Source organism: Tamandua tetradactyla, chromosome 3, assembly GCF_023851605.1.
Source record: "Tamandua tetradactyla isolate mTamTet1 chromosome 3, mTamTet1.pri, whole genome shotgun sequence".
In the NCBI taxonomy this organism is placed as follows: domain Eukaryota; kingdom Metazoa; phylum Chordata; class Mammalia; order Pilosa; family Myrmecophagidae; genus Tamandua; species Tamandua tetradactyla.
The window spans coordinates 175,642,474-175,664,914 of record NC_135329.1 but is presented as its reverse complement, the minus strand read 5'-3'; the positions used below and the strand labels follow the sequence as shown (position 1 = coordinate 175,664,914).

General features: G+C 38.9%; 1 protein-coding gene across 8 annotated transcripts in view; it reads right to left on the bottom strand.

Moving 5' to 3' along the window:
* CFLAR (CASP8 and FADD like apoptosis regulator) overlaps nucleotides 1-18,580 on the bottom strand; it is an 81,108-nt gene extending 62,528 nt beyond the window's left edge. For 3 of the 8 annotated variants that reach the window (XM_077154674.1, XM_077154673.1, XM_077154667.1), the window contains exon 1: nucleotides 18,449-18,579. The gene's annotated coding sequence lies outside the window, so the exon portion shown is untranslated. Of the gene's footprint in view, nucleotides 1-3,824; nucleotides 6,051-16,318; nucleotides 18,111-18,448 lie in introns of those variants that run through there. The other 5 variants (XM_077154670.1, XM_077154668.1, XM_077154675.1 and 2 more) reach the window with 5 other exon arrangements.
* Nucleotides 18,581-22,441: the final 3,861 nt, after the last annotated feature.

The window sequence follows — 22,441 nt, the reverse complement described above, 5'->3', positions numbered from 1 at the left end:
ACTGAAGGACTAAGGTCTTCAGAGACAAACTCAAAACTACCTTGTAAGGCCACAGTCACGAGACTTCAAGGAATAACTTCTGCTGAAGATGATTTCAGGCTTAAAAAGTACTACACACAAAAATAAAAATTACCATGACAGCAGAAACAGCAAGTGGAACACACATCCTAGGAACCTACATTTGAAAGAGTTTAAAATGAGCATCTTAAAATGATCTAGGAGAGAAGGAAAATTACTGCAATGTTATAGCTTAGCTCAGAGGTTCTCAACCAGGGGTGATTCTGTCTCTTAGGAGACAGTTGACAAAATCTGGAGATATTTTTGATTTCCTGACTGGGATGCAAATGGCATTTAATGGGTACAGGCCAGCGACACTGTTAAACATCACAGAATGCACAGGAAAGCCCCCAATAACGAGGAACTAGCCTGTCTAAAATGTCAAAAACTCTGACTGCAATACAGTTTTAGTTTATAACCAAAACATAAACATTTTTTTCAAATACACAGCTGAGAATGTAAGAAAGTAAAAAAAAAAAATTTGTATGTGGACAAAAGACAAAAATGCTAAAAAACAAAGTGCAGAGTTTAATGGTTAAAGAGTTACCATATATAATAGCATCAAAATGAAAACATGTAGGTATGATTCTAGTAAAAGATATGTAAGACTTCAATGGAAAAAAACATAATATTACTGAAAAGATATTAATAAAGACTTAGATAAATGGAGGGCTATACCATGTTCATGAATAGGGAAACTCAATATAATAAAAATGTGAGTTCTCAAAAACAATGATCTATAAATTAAAAGCAAGGGACTTATCTTTCCAGATAGCAATTAATAAAGAGTTAAATAGTAATTACAACAAACAGACAAAGCAGACCAATGGAACTGAATAAAGTAAATAATAGTGAACATACATAAAATTTTGACTTATGACAGAGCCTGTATTGCATATCAGTGGGAATAGAGTGGATTTTTCAATAAATTACAGAGGCAATCAGATATAAAATAAAATTGGAACCTTATCCTACACTATACACAAAGATCAAGTCCAGGTGCATTAAAAACCTAAATGTGAAAGGCAATTAATGAATTAAATGTCCATCCGAAGAAGCTACAAAAGAACAATTTTATAAATTCAAAGAAGGCTGAAGGGAGGAAATGAGATAAGACTAGAAATTAATGGAAAGAAAAAAAAGATAAATAAAAGGAAAACAACAGTTGCTTCTTTGGAAAGATGAATCAAACAGACAAATTTCTGGTGAAATTGATTAAGGAAAAAATAACAGAAGGCAAAAGTAAACAAATTAAGACTGAAAAGGGGGTCTGGCTATTGACATACAGTGATTTTGAAAAGAATATTATAAAAACAACTTTTTGACAAATTTGAAAATAAACAAAATGGACAACTTTCTTAAGACTGACTCAAGAAGAAATAGAAAGCTTTGAAAAAAGCCATAAATATTAAAAGAAAAGGGATCAATAGTAACAAATCTATAAGTTGAAAAAGACCCAGATTATTTAATAACCAAGTAGATAAGAACAGGTAAGAAACAAAAAGCAGAACACTCTTTCCAACATTTTATGAGACCAGTGTAACCCTGATTTCAAAGCCAGAAAGTCCAAGAAAGAAAAACTATTGGCTATTCTCACTTAGAAGTACACAGACAAAAATATAAATATTAGTAAATTGAATACTGGATGTTAACACATTAACAGATGAATGAGACAACGTATGATCATCTCAATAGAAAAAGAGCTTGATACAATTCAAAATCTCTTAGCAAAGGAGGAATAGAAATGAATTTCCTTTACCTGATAAACAGCACCTTATTAAAAACCCACAGCAATTACTGGACTTAATGGTGACATGGTAGAAGCATTTCTTAAAAAAAAAACAGGCTAGAGACAAGGATGTGAGTGATCATTCTTTCTATTAAACAGTTTCCTGGAGCCAGCACAGTAAAACCAGAAAAAGAAATAAAAAGTAAAAGCATTGGAACAAAAAAAAAAACATTGTCATGATTCAAATTTCATAAGGTTTTCCACATAGGAAACCCAGGCAAATTTACAGACAAAAAATTCTATAATGAATAAGAGTTTAAGGTTGGGGATATATGATCAACAAATGAAAACAATTAATTTCTACACATTAGCAACAAACAGGAAGAAATTGTGAAGTTCAAAAAGATAGTATATTAGCAAATAAAATCTGTAAGATATTACAGAAAAACTCTGAAGACATTTAAAGAAAAAATTATAAACCCTTACTGAAAGACTTCAGTTAAGACAGAAATAATAGACAAAATGTACCATGATCATAGGCAGAAGGCTCACTATATGAGGATATCAATTCTCAAATGAATTTTTAGAATGTAAGTCCAGTAAAAAAATAACAAAATTTGTCATGGACCTTGACAAGCTGATTTTAAACTTATATGTAAGAGGAAAAGGGCTAAGAATAACCAATACAAGTTTGAAGAACAACAATCAATTGGGGGAACTTACCTCAACAGATATGTAGATTTAAGACAAATTTGTAGTAAAATAGCATAGAAATAGATATTAAGACAACAAATACACAGATGAGAGCTCAAAAATCACACACAGATGGCTGAGATAACCTTGTAAATCAATGAGGATAGGACAGTCACATCTAGAAACAGTACAGGGAAACTAATTGGGGCAACTCACTGTTTGTTTTTTGTTTGTTTGTTTTTGGCATGGGCAGGCTCTGGGAATCAAACCCAGGTCTCTGACATCATAGGCGAGAATTCTGCCACTGAGCCACAGTTACATGGCCCAACTCACTGGTTATTAGAGGGCAAACTTGGATCCTTCCCTTATTCTATATACAAGTCAATTCTATATGTATCAAAGTTCCTATACATAAAGTTTTAGAAGAAAATCTATAAGACTATCATAACCCCAGTAACAGAAAAATTTCTTAAAGCATAAAAAGCACACACCCCTCTTAAAAACAAAAAAAGAAAAAGCACAGACTGGAAAGGTAAATGCATCATATTTAGTCAACAAAGAATTAGTATCTGGAATATAGAAAGCATTTTTGCAAATCATTAAGTATAAGATAAGCAACCCAAAACAAAAAAGGCATGTCAATTTCCAAAAGAAGAAACCCAAATAGCCAATAAACAAATAAAATGATGTTCAAGCCTCAACTGTAGTCAGATTTATGCAAATTGAAACTATAAGTTTCACCTTGGTCAAATGCTAATACTAGCTATTACCAAATGTCAAAGAAATATGAAATCTTATCATTGCTGAAGGGATCATAGATGGGCACAACTGCTTTGAAGAACACTGGCAATATCTGATAAAGCTGAAAATGTGTATTAATCCAAGACACAAAAATTCCATTCCTAGGATATATGCTTAAAAAACTCTCACACAGGTAATACCAGGACATATATAAAAATGTTCACAGTAGCAGTGGATGATTTAGCAAAAAGTGGAAACCATTAGAAATAAAGAAAGAAAATGTCCCAGGGTAAACCACTGAAGACGCCTGGAGAGAAAGCTAATAGACTTCATCACATGCCTTTCCAGCTAAGAGAGAAACCCTGAACATCACTGGCCTTCTTGAAGCAAGGTATCTTTCCCTGGGTGCCTTGATTTGGACATTGTTATAGCCTTGCCTTGATTTGGACATTTTCATGGCCTTAGAGCCGTAAACTTAATAAATTCCCCTTTTTAAACACCATTCCATTTCTAGTATATTGCATTCCAGCAGTTTACAAACTAGAGCAGGACTCCTACCCATTAATAACCAACCCCACACTGCCTGGCTCAGTGTTCCACTCACCTTACTTCTTCACTTCACTCAGCTGAGAGACAAAAGGTGCTATGCAAGCCCTATTCTTCTCTCCAGATTTCAAATACCCAGAAGCCATACACTCTCTAGCCAGACTAAACTTCTCTAATACTTCCACTTTGACTTTTCACAGCACTTCACAAGCATATCCTTTTTTTTTTTCACATCCAAATGTTTCGACATTTCCCCTTCTGTTTCACATCCATACAAAGTCTCCATTTCAGTACATACTAACCCCAGACCTTAATAATGAAAGCAGCCAAAAGCTAGTTTTCGTTTCTCTGGTAGAAGTCATGGGATGATTACTAAAATTATTTCAATTCCAATGTGAGTCACCAGGGATGGTTTTTACAACATTGGCTAATAGAAGGGGAGTCAGTCAAGTTCTGAAAACAGAAACCACTCCAGGTATTTTCACTAGAAATACATTTAAGTAAGGTGTTTACAATTTTGGAGAAGGAGCTCCAGGCTGAGTTGCTAGCAATTTCCCCACGGTTCCAGAATGAATGCCTCTGTCAGGGATCTGGGGAATGAGAAGGCTGCCAGTGAGAGGCGTGGCAGTGACCCAGAAATCAGAAGGTAGGCGCCACCACACCTGCAAAGCTGGGGCCTGGATGCCACAATGCTGCTGCCCAAACCCCCCACCCACATCACCACAACCATGCTGCTGCTAGCAGGGATACTAAGAAAAGCACCAATTTTGCCTCTGCCTCACTTCTGCTTGCAAATTATGCCGGAATGCACCTAACTGACAGAACTTCACATCCCTCATATAAAGTGTCTGGGAAATGCAATTTGTAGTTTTCTAGCATCGGTTCAAAGTGCACCAACTGATCTGAGCCACTACCAGACGAAGCTCCATGAAGGCATTTATTTCTTCTTTGTGGTTAAATCCTCCGTAGGGACCTCAGTGCCTGATTCATAGTAAGCACTCAATTAGTATTTGGTGAATGAGTGAATGAATGAAGTTTCACAAGATGCTCTTTCTTTTCTCTACAGACCTGACCTGTATTGCCACAAATCCCCTGCCCAGCACCTTCAATTACCTCATCCTTTTGCCTCCTGACCACCAGTTCTGTAACACCTCCCATGACCAACTCATCCCAGGTTTGCCCGGGCATTTCTGGGCTTTGGCATTGGGAAACCTCTCAGTCCGAGGCAAACAAGAAGGGTTGTACATGCCGCACTACCCTTGGGTAGTGAGCCTCCTCCATTCATATACCTAGAGTAGCAAGTGGGACTTAATGAAGGGCCCACAAATCACACACACAGACTGGCACCACCATGCCTTTGTACCACATCGTTGGCATTTCCAGCATTGGCTGGGCCACTAGTGCTGCTTGGCAATTTCTTTCAAAGGCCCCGGGTCAGATCCTTGTCCATGCCCCTCAGTGACAGCTCCAACCTTCACTGCTTTCCTCCAATCGAACAATACCCACCTGTGCCATTTCTCATGGGATGACCTTGCCATCCATCAGGGGTGAGCTCCTGCAATCTTCTTCTTTCCCACTTAGAAACTCACAGGACTGCATTGGCCAACAACTCCTGTCCCCCACTGGCCAGAGCCAACTGTTTATCCTATGCCCTCATGTCTTCACTGAGCCTCTCTTCTACTCTTCCATCAAACGTCTCTACCTCCTAGGACTCCTTCCCTCACCTCATAAACACCATTCATTCATTTCTTTCTTTTCACATGACACTGAGGCTTCAAGAAGGAATAGTCTGTACCCTGGGTTTCAGTTTCTTCAATTCACTCCACAATATGCCTTGATCTGGACCCCTCACCTCTCACCTTCTCTGTACATGGACACAGTGCCAAGCGATAGTGAACCTGGGGCAAAAGAAAAAATCAGCAATACTGGTCCTGTCTTCATCTAATATTTTTTGCACTAAGGTAGAGTTTTTTAAATATTGTATTAAAATATTTGGTTACTGAGTTTTAAAATACTGTGCCTGTGGTAAATATCTCACTTGCCTCACCCTAGTCCCAGCTCTGCTGACACTACTCTTGCTGAGGCCCCAGTGATCTCCTATTTGCCACATCCAAGGGCACTTGGAAATCCTCCTTCATCTGACCTTTCTACCCCATTTGACACTGCTGATTAATTCTCCATTAAACTCTCTTCACTCACATCACCATATCCTACCCATTCCCTCTGCAACCCTCTCTCAGTCCTCAGTGCCCACTTTCTGAACCTTGCCCTTAAACGCTGTTGTTCCCCAGCATCCATCTCTCACCTAGAATCCCACCCTGGTTTGGCCTTCCACTTCCCCCTAACTCTAGCCTCACCACCCCCCTCCAAATCTATATCCTATCAGAATGAACTTTCTGAAGTTTATGCTTCTACCAATTCATTTTCCTAATTCAAACCTTTCAATTCATTTTCCTAATTCAAACCTTCAGCGTAGTTTCAATTTCCTCTGCATTTCAAGTTCCTTGTGGTCCAAGACCTGCCTTCAACTCTCATTAATATACACCCCGAATATTCAGCTTCAACCAAACCTCAAAAAAGAGTTCCTTCCCTTGCTTCTGTGCCTTTGCCTGGAATACTCATTTTCCTCTCAAGCAAAACCCTTCTCAGATTTCAGGGCTCAACTGAAGCATCTCCAATTGTAAATCGCCTTCCTGGAAGAGTCCACACAGACTTGGTCAGTAACTCCTTTGTATCACAACCCCACACTATGTACACACGTCTATTAAAGCACTTAGCACACCTCCCTGGCACCCAGCGTTTGCCCCAACCAGTGCAGTAAAGCATGGTTAACTTTAGTTAGGCTTCTCACAGAATCAACTTTACCTCCAAACCACCTGGTATCCAAAGCACATAACTTTCCTGATCATCAGCAATAGGAAAGCAAGATGACTGCTCTCCACATCTTAACTTTGACCTATCTGCTATCCAATCACATACTTAACATTTTACTCTTTGAACTGTTTCTCTGCATGAAGCAAGTTCACGTCATAACATGAATGCAATCATGTTTACCAAGTCACAGTGAGAAAGCAAATGTAGCAAATATAGCAACCCCACAAAACTGGGTAGGAATGGAGGGAACCCTGCCTTGCCAGGTGCAGAAAGCAGCATGCAAAGCTGGAACTTTCAGGTGTCTGGGAAACCTCACTAAGACATGAACATGAAGTCCTTGAGGGAGTCATCTCAAAGTTTCTAGAAGGATTCAAAGAGTTTTTAAAAGGCAAGTTACATGATCCTGGCTAAAATATGTTGCCATCTTACAGGAGTCCTATGCATTCATCCTGAACATAACAGATCTACCTTCCTCACCTCCTTGGTTCATGTATGGAATCTGTGGCTATGAGCTATGTGTGAAACACTTCAAGCAGGTGATACAATGAACCCATTTTTCTTCCTCCATCCGTAGGCATTTTAAACCTAAAATAGTGTATTAAATGCCATTTTTACACCTCCAAATATACTTAATATGAGGGTGCATAACAATAAGTCATCACGTAGTTCCTGATTTCTGGAATGCTGTAGTTATATCCTCAAACATAGGTTAGAAGACTATACACTGAGCTTGAAGCATAAGCAACATTCCAATTTAGAATGTTACTGGCCATTATTATGTATCAGTGACTAAGAATACCCATTAAAAAGTGTTCTGCATCTCGGGCAATGCATTTTAATGTAGCGAACTGCCCACAAATAATAGAGGATCCCATTTATAAGTTGACATAAAATAAGATGTCCTTTTTAAAGTTCTTTGATGAGATTCAGCACCATGACTCTCAGGAAAGTCCCTACAAATTCCAACATAATATCTCCTTTAATAACCCCCTGGTTCATTAAAAAAACACACAAAAAAAAACAGGCTGCAGAAAATGAGAGAATGAAAGAATCACAGGACAAGAAAGGTTTTAGACCTAAAGGCGATTATGAGGCATCTAATTGGACACAGAAACATGAGCAGAGTGACCAGAGGCAACAAAACTAAACCCAACTGATGTGGTAACCCACCCCATCTTCACCAAACTTAAATTTTCACCAGAGGAAACTTCTCATATACAGCCTAATGACCTAACAGCACCACCCCACTTCTGCCCAAAACAATCTTATGCAACACAAATAAAACATTTCAATGTTCCCTGAATGGTGTTTTGCTCTCCCAAGCCCCTTTGCTCAAGCACTGGCCTCCACCTGGAGCTCCCCTTACCTCCTCAGTCTCTACCTATTCACACTATTCTTTGAAGGCATGTCTTCCACAAGTTTGTCTTGATCTCCACAATCAAGTCATCTCTTCCTTCTTTGTAGCACTGATTTTTCCTCTTTTCTGGCATTTATTTTATTCTATCATAAATGACAGTTCGTTGGGTACCTGTCATAGGTGATAAGCTTAAAGACAGAGAAGCTGTTATTCTTCTTTGTTAGGCTGGTCTGGCCTGCCCAGTACAGTCCTCTTAGGCTCTGAACAGGCAGGACTGCACATGTTAAATGCCCACTCATCCTTTGGTAACCTGTGGACAGTGAAGCAAGATGGAGCTGGTGGTATAGTAATACAGCATTCCTGGAAACTGATAGTTAGATCCAAGAGACAGAGCTTGAGATAGGAAGTTTTTATAACTATATGAGATAGTTCAAATGTTGTTCGAGGGTGCTGCGTGTAATTTTAAGAGGCTGATTAAGGCCCCATGCAGGGCCTCCTGGGACCAGGCGGGACCTCACCTTGAACAGGCAGAATACAATGACTCCAACCATATTCACCACACATCCCCTGTCCCGTTATCTCTTAACTTTTTGTTAAAGATGTACATTTTGCAGTTGTGCAAAAAATTGCAACTTCGATAAGATTTTTGTGTCAAAAATCTTTACTTTTGCCAAACCTCCTCCCAGGATGAATTGAGAAGCATCTGAAATTTTTTTTTTTTTCACAATCACACAGTCACACTATGAAAGCTATATCATTATATAATCATCTTCAAGAAACATGGCTATTGGAACACAGCTCTACATTTTCAGGCAGTTCCCTCCAGCCTCTCCATTACATCTTGACTAACAAGGTGGTATCTGTTTAATGTGTAAGAATAACCTCCAGGATAACCTCTCTACTCTGTTTGGAATCTCTCAGCCATTGACACTTTATTTTGTCCCATTTCACTCTTCCCCCTTTTGGTCGAGAAGGTTTTCTCAATCCCTTGATGCTGAGTCCCAGCTCATTCTAGGACTTCTGTCCCACGTTGTCAGGAATGTCCACACCCCTGGGAGTCATGGCGCACGTAGAGAGGGGGAGGGCAGTGAGTCTGCTTGCTGTGTTGACTGGAGAGATAGAGGCCACCTTTGAGCAACAAAAGAGATTCTCTTGGGGGTGACTCTTAGGCCTAATTTTAAGTAGACTTGACCTATCCTTTGTGGGGTTAACTTTCATATGAACAAACCCCAAGATTGGGGGCTCAGCCTATAGCTTTGGTTGTCTGCAGTGCTTTTGAGAATATCAAGAAATCTCCACTTGAGGAAGTTGAATTTTCCCCCTTTCTCCCCATTCCCCAAGGGGACTTTGCAAATACTTTTTTACTCAGGAGCAGTGCTTTTTTATAATTAGAAAAAAGAATGCTACATAAAAAAGAATCATAAGAGCTGTAGACTCCCAGTATTATGCTTAACTTCTGATTTTGAACAGGACTGTCTCCTGAAGGGCCAATCTTGGCCCTTAGTTACTGGAGAGTTTAGCATGTTAACTGAGGAAATGTACATGCTGGGTTGAGTTTTTAAGTCTTTTCTAGTTGAGCTTTAGAGAAAGTCTGCTAAATATTTTATTTTATTGTGGCTTAACTGATATTAAGCTATTTTATTAGATACATGGCATTGTTTCTTGAGGCTACTTTTGATTCTTTTAATCAAAACCTTGTGGAAAGGAATGCTTATCTTTCTGACTACTGGTGCACAAGCATATATATCTAGTTCTTCCAAAGGTGCCATCACATTATTTAGAACCCTTAAAAAAACTGAGGCTTAAGTCAAAACTCTTCTTTACACTACTTGGAACTAAGTCTGGTCTCTGAATGCAAGCTTTACGGAAGCGTTAAAATTTGAAATCTTGCTTAAACTCAGGCAGCTTGCCCTGTTGCTATTTTTTTCTGCCAACGAAATCAAAGCCTGATAATAAATTGATGAATGCAGCAAACATCTCACATTGTTATATGTCTTTTTCTCAGTGAAATGAGTGAGCACAGCAATGGCTCATGGAAGATTAGTAGTACATAAAACATATATTATCTCATGCAAGGTATTAGTAACTTGGGGGATGTTTAAAGAGTGTCCTATTTTATGGGGAAAAAAACACTTTAAATTTTAGATGCTTCTGAAAATGTTTATTTGTTACAAAATTTATATTTTGACTAGTGCAGTTCCTAATATAGCTTATGTGTACAGCTTAATTGAACACCATAAGTACATGGAACCTTGTTTGTCCACAGTAATGCCCCAAAAATCCCAGAGTGATTTAAACAGTGAGTAAAAAAGGAGACAGTCCTGTTCAAAATCAGAAGTTAAGCATAACAAGGGAGTCTACAGCTCTTATAATTCTTTTTATATAGCATTCTTTTTTCTAATTATAAAAAAGCACCGCTCCTGAGTAAAAAAGTATTTGCAAAGTCCCCTTGGGGAATGGGGAAAATTCAACTTCCCCAAGTGGAGAATTCTTGATAATCTCACAAGCAGTGCGGACAACCAAAGCTATAGGCTGAGCCCCCAATCTTGGGGTTTGTTCATATGAAAGTTAACCCCACAAAGGTTAGGTCAAGCCTACTTAAAATTAGGCCTAAGAGTCACCCCCAAGAGAACCTCTTTTGTTGCTCAGAGGTGGCCTCTCTCTCTCCAGCCAACACAGCAAGCAAACTCACTGCCCTTCCCCTCTCTATATGGGACATTACTCACCAGGGTCTGGAACTTCCTGGTAACATGGGACAGAAGTCCTAGAATGAGCTGAGACTCAGCATCAAGGGATTGAGAAAACCTTCCCGACCAAAAGGTGAAAGAATGAAATGAGACAAAAAGTAAAGTGTCAATGGCTGGGAGATTCCAAACAGAGTAGAGAAGCTATCCTGGAGGTTATTCTTACGCGTTAAGTAGATACCACCTTGTTAGTCAAGACGTAATGGAGAGGCTGGAGGGAACTGCCTGAAAATGTAGAGCTGTGTTCCAATAGCCATGTTTCTTGAAGATGATTATATAATGATATAGCTTTCACAGTGTGACTGTGTGATTGTGAAAACCTTGTGTCTGATGCTCCTTTTATCTACCTTATCAACAGACGAGTAAAACATATGGAATAAAAATAAATAATAGGGGAAACAAACGTTAAAATAAATTTAGATTGAAATGCTAGTGATCAATGAAAGGGAGGGGTAAGGTGTATAGTATGCATGTATTTTTTTCTGTTGTCTTTTTATTCCTTTTTCTGAATTGATGCAAATGTTCTAAGAAATGAAAATGATGAATATGCAACTATGTGATAATATTGTGAATTACTGATGTAGAACAGAATGATATGTTAAGAATGTTTTTATCTTTTTAAAAAAATTTTAAAAATTAATTAATTTAAAAAAAAGCACTGCTCACTGTTCACTGTAGAAAATCTTGAAAAGGAAGAAAAGTAAAGAAAATAGAGATTTCCCAGCAATACCATTGCTAGGTATCTATTCAGAGGACATGAGAACAAGGACACAAATGGACATTTGCACACCAATGTTTATAGCAGTATTATTTACAATTGCCAAGAGATGGAAACAGCCCAAATGTTCATAACAGATGAGTGGCTAAACAAGCTGTGGTATATACATAGGATTGAATATTACACAGCTGTAAGACAGAATAAAGTCATGAAGCATGTCACAATGTGGATGGACCTTGAGGACACTATGCTGAGTGAAATTAGCCAGAAACAAAAGGACAGATACTATATGGTTTCACTGATATGAACTAACATTAATGAACAAACTTGAAGAATTTCAATTAAGAACAGAGGTCATCAGGAGATAGAAATAGGGTAGATATTGGGTAATTGGAGCTGAAGGGATACAGATTGTATAATAGGACTGATTGCAAAAATTCAGAAATGGGTAGCACAATATTACCTGATTGTAGCACAATAGTGTACATATACTGAATGAAGCTGAATGTGAGAAGGATAGCGGAAGGAGGGCTGGGGGCACATATGAAACCAGAGGAAAGAGAGACGATAAAGACTGAGATGGTATTATCTAGGAATGCCTACAGCATACAAGGATAGTGACTAAATGTACAAATTAAAAAATGTTTTTGCATGAGGAAGAACAAAGGAATGTCAATATTGGAAGAGTGTTGAAAATAGATGGTCATTCATATTTTAAAAGTTCAACTTCTGTGTGAGATTAAAGCAAAAAATGTTTATTTGTACAAAATTTATATTTTGACTAGTGCATTTCCTAAAATACCTTAAATGGACAGGTTAATTGAATACCATAAGTACATGGAACCTTGAATAGGACATGAGATTTTATAGGTTTGTCGAGTATGATGCCCTGATAAATCCCAGAGTGCTTTGAACAGTGAATAAAGAAGTATTTGCAAAGTCTCCTTGGAAATGGTGAGAGAGGGGTATAATTCAACTTCCCCATTTGGAGAATCCCTGATATCCTCGTAAGCAGTGGGGACAAGCAAATCAACAGGCCAAGCCCTCAATCTTGGGGTTTGTTCATATGAAACTTATCCCTGCAAAGGATAGGCTAAGCTTACTTAAAATTAGGTCTAAGAGTCACCCCCAGAGAACCTCTTTTGTTGCTCAGATGTGGCCTATCTCTCTCTCAGCCAACGTGGCAAGAAAACTCACTGCCCTCCCCCTCTCTACGTGGGACATGACTCCCAGGGGTGTAAACCTCTCTGGCAACTTGGGACAGAAATCCTAGAATGAACTGGGACACAGCGTCAAAGGATTGAGAAAATCTTCTCGACCAAAAGAGGGAAGAGAGAAATGAAACAAAATAAAGTATCAGTGGCTGAGAGATTTCAAACAGAGTCGAGAGGTTATCCTGGAGTTATTCTTACACATTATACAGATATCCCCTTTTTAGCTTAAGGTGTATTAGAGAGGCTAGAGTGAAGTACCTGAAACTGTAGAGTTATGTTCCAGTAGCCATGCTTCATGAAGATGATTGCATAATGATATAACTTTCACAATGTGACTGTGTGATTGTGAAAACCTTGAGTCTGATGCTCCTTCTATTTATGGTATGAACAAATGAGTAAAACACATGGATTAAAAATAAATAAATAACAGGGAGAACAAATGCTAAAATAAAATGAGTAGATTGAAATACTATTGATTAATGAAAAGGAGTGGTAAGGGGTCTAGAAAAAAAATAGGGGAAGAAAGGTTAAAATATGTTGGGTAGATGGAAATACTAGTGGTCAATGAGAGGTATGGTATGTATGAGTTTTTTCTTTTTTCTTTTTATTTGTTTTTCTGAAGTGATACAAATGTTCTAAGAAATTATCATGGTGATGAATATATAACCATCTGATAATATTGTGAGTCATTGATTATATACCAAGAATGGAATGTTCATATGTTAAGAATGTTAGTGTTTGTATGTTGTTATGTTTTGCCAATTAAAAAAAGAAGAAGTAAATTAGTTTTCTCAGGTCACACACACACATTTTCAAATGCTGTATTCAGTGCATTTCAATCAAGTTTCAATAAAGAAGAATGGAAGAAAACATGAAATTATAATAAGGATGTTAACTATTATATTCTGTGTTCTCTGAAATCATTGTATTTGAGTTATATATTGATCTACATTTTGCCCAAAGTATCTAATCAAAATATTTCTTGGGTTTTCCAAAAAAATCTAAATACGTCTTGAGTTTTCAATTCAAATGATGTGTAATCATATTCCCATATTAAAGCATAAAATAAGTTAGGAAGCCTTTTAAAAATATTAAACTCAAATAAATAGAATTTCATCATATGATCAAAAAAAAAAAGAAAAGAAAAATTCCATTTGCTTCAGCACCATCATCATTCATCATCATTTCTGGCACCTGTGTACTTGTTCCCATCTTCTTATATCCTACCTGGCTCCTCCTCCAAGTTTCCTTGATATTCCTGGTGACCACTCAGGCTATAAGGGCAGACTTGTTCCACATTTAGCATGAATAATGTTTTGACAAAGGTTAAGCAGAAAAACTGATTTACATTCTCTATGGTGCAGTTTTATACAATACATCCCTGTGCCACCACAACATTTTACTAACAGGTCTACCATGACACTGAAAGAACAGCCTTCTAATTGGCTGCCAGATCAAAACAACCCAGCTATGGGTTAGAATAGAATCCAAGTCAAGTATTGAAATCGAGCTCTGGGATCCCAATAGCACACCATGGGTAAGTTTTTGAGCCTATCTATTGTTGCTTTTCCGCCATTCCCAACTAGAGCTGGAGCTCCAGACAGCAGGAGAAGATCTTCTATGTGCCCCCATTCCCTAGCACTAGGAGGTACTTAGTAAATGCTGAATGGGCGACTGAATTTTGATTACACTGAAAAGGGTGTTTGCTGATTGTTGCAGGGTATTTGGTTCACTCACAGGATAGTATTCAAGTGATAGATTTATCAAAACTATTTTGTAAGCTTCAAGTAAAATGGAAAAAAAAAAACCCAAAAGACCAAAAAGAGGTTCAAAAAAAGACTCAAGATTTTCAAAAGTGGAAAAGTCTTTGGTTCTCATTTGTAATATCAGAAAAGAGAAGTAAGCCATGAGTCTGAAAAACATTGTATACCTTGGAGCAAGTTGCTACAAGAGGATTTTTCAATTAAAACTGAGGTATACGGATACAGATACAAATATAATAGGTATATATTATATATATATAATATAGGTATAATATGAAAATATATAGGTACCTAGATATAAATGATAGATTCATTTCTCCAATTGAAGAGTTCACCATAGAACACAGAAACTATCTTGGATATGCAGATAAATATGATATCAAATTAAGGGAGCTTTGTTCTTTCATGGTAAGTTCTTTCATGGTAAGTTCTTTCATAATAAGTACTGAATTACCAAAGATAAGAAACTAATATCTAAACTATCAAAGAAGCTGTTGGTCTGTTTTGACTAAAAATTTAAATGTCCAAATAAAGTGGCTAGAAGTAGAAAAGGAAGAAATTTTATCTAGAAAGAATATATTCAAGGTGATACATATATATCATATATATATACGCACACATACATACATACATACATACAAGTATATAAACTCATATATGCATGGCATCAAAGAAGAAATTCTTTCTCTAAATCTACAGCAGTTTAGGGAGGAAAAATAATCAACTCAGGATGTCTGAACAAGCTGATGAATTAAATGTAAATTGAGGATATATGCATTCTAAAAAACAAAAAACAGTCATTAGAAAAACCAATCTTCCATTAGAACACTGACAGCACAGGGAATTGAGTTACATGTGGGAAAAACAGCAGTATTAATAGAAAAAACATCAGTTCTGAAACACAGTTTGGAGAAACAGCAACACAAGAAACAAGAGGAAAAAATTAACAATAATAATAACATATGCATATATTTTTTAAAGCACTGAATTTGAGCGCACAAATGTCTGTAAAAGACATTAAATTGCAACCTCTGGTTATCTGTAGGGAATGGACTCCTGAGAGCTTCCTCTACTTACTTTCCATGTATTTTAAACCAGATAATTATATTACAGATTGACTGAAAAAAAGCTTTTTGAAGAAAAAATATAATACAGAGTGGTAAATGGAATGCTGTAGTTAAGTAGAAAGAGCCACTGAGTATGTGAAGCCTTCCTAGAGGAGGTGACAGGAGTTGAATTTAAAAGAGATATAGGGCATATTACAATAATAGTAGTTTTACTCATCTCACTGATCTATAAGTAAAACAAAACTGCATGTGAACACACCTGCCTTCTGTGACCTGTCATTACTCCCCTACCCAGATGAAAATGTCTTCCTCCTCTGCCAGGTTTAGCAAGCCCTGGCCCTGATTACAGATTACCTTTACTCTATTACCTCCAACAGAACTTGTCAGTTTCTGGAGGTAGGAACCAAGTTCAGATCCATTTTTAATGTCCCCAGCACCCAGAACTCAGCCAGGCCTCAAAAAGCTCAAAAAAATATTCATAGGGTTATAGTGAATTAAAGGCAGGGAAGCGTTAAAGTCCATCAACACAAGTTTAATTAGTCCTTGGGACTCTACAAGGAAGAAATAATCAGACTTCAAGGGCGAGGCTGTCTCCAAATGGAGTCCATTCCTGGCATTTAAAAGACTGGCACGTCTGTAGACTCAGGGTGCTGGGAGAGGGCCCAGAAGGCTCAGGGGTGGTTCGAAGGGCTGTAAGCATAAACTCAATTCTTTTGCGCACGGGACTGACAGTTCCCCGACGTCCCCGGAGTTCAGGGGCTGATCCGCAGAGGGACTGGAGTCAAAAGAAAAAGGGGAGGGCAAGGTTCTCCCACCTATTCACGCCGGCGCAGCCACCGGCTCTTCCCACGGTATCTCGGCCGGGAAATAGATCTCGTCGGACACTCTAGATCTGCCTCTCCGGATTGTGGCCGCTCCCAATGGGACGAGGACCTGGAGGAAAGCGTCCCAGGCGTTCCAGGGGTGACCGCCAGGCCAGCGTCCCCGACCTCTGTCTGGCACATCCACTATGCGCCTCCTCCACGACAGATGACGACTAGAAAAATTGAATCCGGGGAGTGCCCTGTCCCTGCAACTTAGAAGCTTTCGCAAGGCCCCGTGCGTGTTTTTCTGTGGTAAAACGGCCATTACGCTGGGGAAACCGCCCACGCGGCGCTGGGGGAGTTACTAACCGCCCCCGGTCGCGGCAGCACCTCACCAGCCCCAGGGGGCAGCGGAGGGGCGGGGGACGCCCAGGAGACCTACTCTGGCTTAGCTTCCAAGAGGTCCCAGGGGCTCCAGCTCAAAAAAAAAACTGCCTGCGAACCCCCGTCGCAGAAGATTCTTGGGGGCAGAGGGACATCCAGACCCTGAGGCTCGGCTGGTGAACTGAGCTCGGGAGAGGGTTTAAGGACGTTAACGCTGTGTTAAAGGAATTGCAAATGTCAGTTACAAACAGAAATATAAAGCATAATGTTGTTAGAAAAAGCCATTTTAATCAGGACACCCCAGCCAGAATCTACAAGTAAAACAAGTGTTAAATCTGACGACATTAAAACAAGGAAGTTTTCGGTATGAGAACAAACTCAAGATTCCTTTCCAACCCTGCCTCTTCTATTGTTTGGTTGTTGTTGCTTTAATTTTGTAACTGAGCCATGTTTTTACTTCCTCCGAAGGAAAAGATTTCAGGGAACCACCAGGGGGGGGGAAATACCAAAAATTCAATTCCTGTTTATCTGAAATCTCTTATCTAAATGTCTAACTGGGCGGCTCAAGCCCAGCCTTACTTTTAGTAAGACTGTCAGTATCCAAAATTCTTGTCACTTAACTCTAGTATCCAAAATTCTTTTCACTTAACTCGCCTACTACAGGTAGCAAGCTGGAACCACCCCTCTTTGCGTAAGAAAAAATTTCAAATGTCAATAAAAGCATTCTGGTAGGCTTTAGCGTCCTTGAACTACTTCCTGCTTTGAACAACCAACTTATTCATACGTAAGGACCTTTGTTCCATTGCAGTGCTATGTTAATATTTAAAGGAACATGCCGTTCAGAGCAAGTCCAGGCATTGAGCGAAAAAAATCTTGAAATTAATTTACATTTCCCCAAGCCTCTGCGGGGAGGCGAGTGGGGGGGTAGGGTGGGGAGTGGAGGAGTTATTTGGGGGCTTTAAAAGATCTCGTCAGTCAAGCATTCCCAACTTTCCGAAGGCAAGCTTTCCTTGCAATCTGCCAAAACATTCAATTCTGCAGCTGCTTTGAGAAGATAACAGCTCTGACCTACTTCACCAAGTTCTTAAAAAAGAGAAAAAACTCCTGCAAGACCGGATGCTCCTGCTGGGTAAAGTTTATGCACATACAACTGCATAAAGAGTCCTAACGTTTAAATCAACTTTACGAAAGGAAAACTGCGAAATCTTTTTCAACAGTTCGTCCCAGAAAGGCAACAACTCTCAGGCTGATTTTAAGCAAAGTTGGGGACTAGAGAAGATCCCCGGCCTGTTTGCCGCCTCTGGGGCTTCAGGGGGTGGCCAGTGTTAGTCAAGAGCTACTTCCTGGTAGGTCCGGTCTGTCCCGACGCGCCCAGGCGGGATGAGAACGCTGGCAAGCCTTGGGCTGCCTTCTTGGAAACCTGGGTTGGGGAAGAGCGGGGTCAACAGTGAGAGCGGGGGCGGGGGCGCTCCGTCTCGCTGGCGGGGCAAACCCGGGGAGGAACCCAGAGGACACAGTCACCTACCCCAAAGGCCCACCCCTTCTGTGGCCAGGATTGGGCACCCCAGGCCCAGAGCCAAGGCTGGGAAGATCAAGTTGGGGAGAAGCGGCGAAGGGATAGGAGTAGGGTGAGAGGGTACGGCTGAGACGCTGAGAAGGAAACCCAGCGCCGGGTCTCGGAGCCTGGGGAGTGTGGGTCGCTGACTGTGCCAGCCACCTGGCGGGCAGCAGTAGCGGAGTCCAGCGAGGGGTACATACCGTCTTGCCTACAGCCGAGGATCTCCTCCCAGACTTATTCCCCAAGACGCCAAAAGCGCAAGCAAGATGGAGGCAGAGAAACCGAAAGCCTAAAAGCAGACGTGGGCGATTACTATGCTTTGAGCTTCTCTGTCCACACCCCTTCCAGCCGTGTCCTAGCTGCGCATTGGATTTCTGTCAACTTGCACCCTGAAAAAGTTAAAGGCCTCAACTGATGCAGAAAAAGCATTCAAATTGGAATTCTTCCATTAAAAAAAAACACTTAGAAAACTAGGAATGTAATGGAGATTTTTCAGTATGATAAAGGGCATCTATGAAAAAACAATGGTAAAAGACTGAAAGTTTTCCCCCTAAAATCAGGCACAGGGTAAGGATGCCCGCGGTAACCACTGTTAACTCATCATTGTGCTAAAAGCTCTAAACAGGGCAATCAGGTAAACAAAAAAAGACATCCAAATTGTAAAGGAAGAAGTAAAACCATCCCTATTCCCAGGTGACATGATCCTCTATATAGAGAATCTCAGTGAGTCCACATGGAAGCTATAAAACTAATAAGTGAATACAGCAAATTTGCAGGGTACAAGATAAACACACAAAAATTACTGGTGTTTTTATATAACAGTAAGAAAACTACCTGAAAAAGAAATCATGAAAAAATTATGTTTACAATAGTTTCTAAATGAATAACATACCTAGGAATAAATTTAACCAAAGATGTGAAAGTCTTGCATAATGAAAACTAAAAACACTTCTTAAAAAAAGACCTAATTAGGGCGGGCCGCGGTGGCTCAGCGGGCAAAGTGCTTGCCTGCTATGCCGGAGGACCTCGGTTCGATTCCCGGCCCCAGCCCATGTAACAAAAAACGGAGAAACAAAATACAATAAAACAAGAAAGTGTTTAAAGATGTTTCCCTTTCTTCCTTCCTTCCTTCCTTCTATCCTTCCTTCCTTCTCTCTCTGTCTTTCCTTTAAAAAAAAAAAAAAAAAAAAAGACCTAATTAAATGAAAAAAGGCGTGCCTGTGTTCATGGATTGGAAGACAATATTAAGACGTCAATAGTACTAAAGTGATCTACAAATTCAATATAATCCCTATCAAAATTCCAGCAGCCTTTTTTGCACAAATGTAAAAGCAAATCATCAAATTCATTTGGAACTGCAAGGGGACCCAAATAGGCCAAACAATCTTGAAAAAGAAGAAAAAAGTTGGAAGACTCGCACTTCCTGATTTCAAAACTTACGATAAAAATAGTGTAATAAAAAAACAGTGTAGTACTAAGGATAGACATATAGATGAATGGAATAGAATTGAGAGTTCAGAAATAAACCCTCACATCTGTGACAATTGATTTTTCAACAAGGGCACTAAGCCCATTCAATAGGGAAAGAACAGTCTTTGCAACAAACTGTGTTGGGACAATTGGAAATTCATATGCAAAATAATGAATTTGGACCCCTACCACCATATACAAATATTAATTCAAAATGGATCAACAACCTAAATATAAGGACTAAAATTATGAAACTCTTACAAGAAAACATGAAGAAATATCTCCAGAACCTTCTATTAAGCAGTGGATTCTTAGATTTCACACCAAAGCATGGCCCACAAAAGAAAAAATAGATAAATTGGACTTCATCAAGATTAAAACTATTGTGCACCAAGGAATATTACAAATGAAAAAACAACCTACAAAGTGGGAGAAAATATCCAAAGTTATATATCTGATAAAGGCTTAATATCTGCAATATATAAAGAACTCCTATAACTCAACAACAAAAAAGACAAACAACCCAATTTAAAAATGGGCAAAGGATTTGAATAGACATTTCTCTAAAGAAGATACACAAATGACCAATAAGCATATGAAAAGATGCTCAAATCACTAGCCATTAGAGAAATCCAAATGAAAACTGCAATGAGTTAACACCTTATACCCCCTGTTAACTATTATTAAAAAGAAAAAAAGAAGAAGAAAACACTAAGTGTTGGCAAGAATGTGGAGAAATAAGAACCCTCATACATTGTTCTTGGGAAGGTAAAATGGTACAGCTGCTGTGGAAAATTGTTTGATGGTTCCTCAGAAAGTTAAACACAGAACTAGCATATGACCTGGCAATTCCACTTCTAGAGAGCAATTAAAAAGAACTGAAAGGGTAGTGGGACAGTGGCTCAGTGGCAGAATTCTTGCCCGCTGTGCTGTAGATCCAGGTTCAATTCCTAGTGCCTGCCCATGCAAAAAAAAAAGAATTGAAAGCAGGGATCCAAACAGACATTTACATGACGATGTTCGTAGCAGCATTATATATAATACCAAAAGATAGAAGTACTCAATTATCCATCAATGCATGGATGCATAAGCAAATGTATTCATGTATCATTATTATTATTATTATTATTATTCGGCCATAAAAAAATGAACTGATACACACTACAACATGCATGAACATTAAATGCATTGTGTCAAGTGAAATAAGCCAGACCCTATTTCTGTTTGGAAATAGGTAGTTGTGAAAGTTATACAGCATTATCAAGTATGTAATATCACAGAATTGTTCACTTAAAAACAATTAAAATTATTTTTATGTTATGTATATTTACCACAATAAAAATAAAGACCTGATATTCACTGTGTGGGGGTTGAAATACTCTCCTGTGACCCAAACTGCTGTTTCCTTTTGATAGCTTCTGGGACTGGATAGTCTGTGAACCTGGAATGGTTGTTTGAAAGAGTTCTAGGTGGGGTTTTTGTTGTTGTTGTTTAATACTAATGTGTGAAAAAAATAATGATAATAGTAAAAGTGAAAGAGCTTTCTATGTTTTAACCTATTTGTTCCCCAAAATTACTTTCCTGTGATTTTTTAAATTTTCTTAACTTCTCTTGAAATCATTTTAAACTTACAGAAGAATTGCAAACAAAAGCATGTAAAACCTCTAGAAATGGTTCCAAAAGCAAACAGCAAATGAAGAAACATCTAATTATAACTGAGAAATTAAGAATTAACAAACAATTATGATTTTTGAATCAATTTAGATGTTTAACTTTCTATATTGTAGAATAGGCAGAAGTTAATACCTGACATTACTGAAACTCAGCTAGTTTCACCCTTGCTTATGTCTGGCATTATAATGGTCATTCTACCCTGATCTCAGCCTTGTGTATACTTACTATTGCAATGATCATTCTAGCCTGGTGTCAGCCCTGCTTACACTTGATATTATAATGGAAACAACTCTCATCTCCTCTTGCTTGAATCCATAAAACCCAGTCTTGGGGCGGGCCGCGGTGGCTCAGCGGGCAAGAGTGCTTGCCTGCCGTGCCGGAGGACCCCGGTTCGATTCCCGGCCCCAGCCCATGTAAAAAACAAACAAACAAACAAAATATAATAAAACAAGAAAATGTTTAAAAATGTTTCCCTTCCTTCCTTCTCTGTCTTTCCTTCCTTTAAAAAAAAAAAAAAAAAAAAAAAAAAAACCCAGTCTTCCTAGACTCCAGGAGACAGATCCTTGGCCCCTCAGGCCATTTGATCTGCTTCACACGTAACATTAAACGCTCTTTTTTTGAAACTCCAGTGCTATGGCTTGGCTGTTATGGTCATCAGGTTAAGAACCCGCTACCTTTGTTCAGTTATCATATTCAAGAAAATCTGTTAAATTCACTAAGAAATGAGAGTCTCTTGCATTTGAACCAAAACCAATGCCTTCCAGCCCCATTCAGCTTTTGAGACAGAGACTCCCAATTCCAGACTGCTGCAACCAAGAACACAGGGCTCCCACTTCCCCTAGTCCCAGGTCGAAAGTTCCTGGAAGTAGCAAAACATCAGCATTTCTCATCCTGCCCCAATTATTTGTTGCAATTGAAAAGAGGGAACTTCCTTCTTCCACTCAGTCCCCACTGGTTGAACAAAGGTTCTACCTTGAGCCCAGTGCACTAAGATTATGGATCTTAATGTTCCCCATTCATGAGGTGGTGGCTCCATGCCAGGAAAGGCA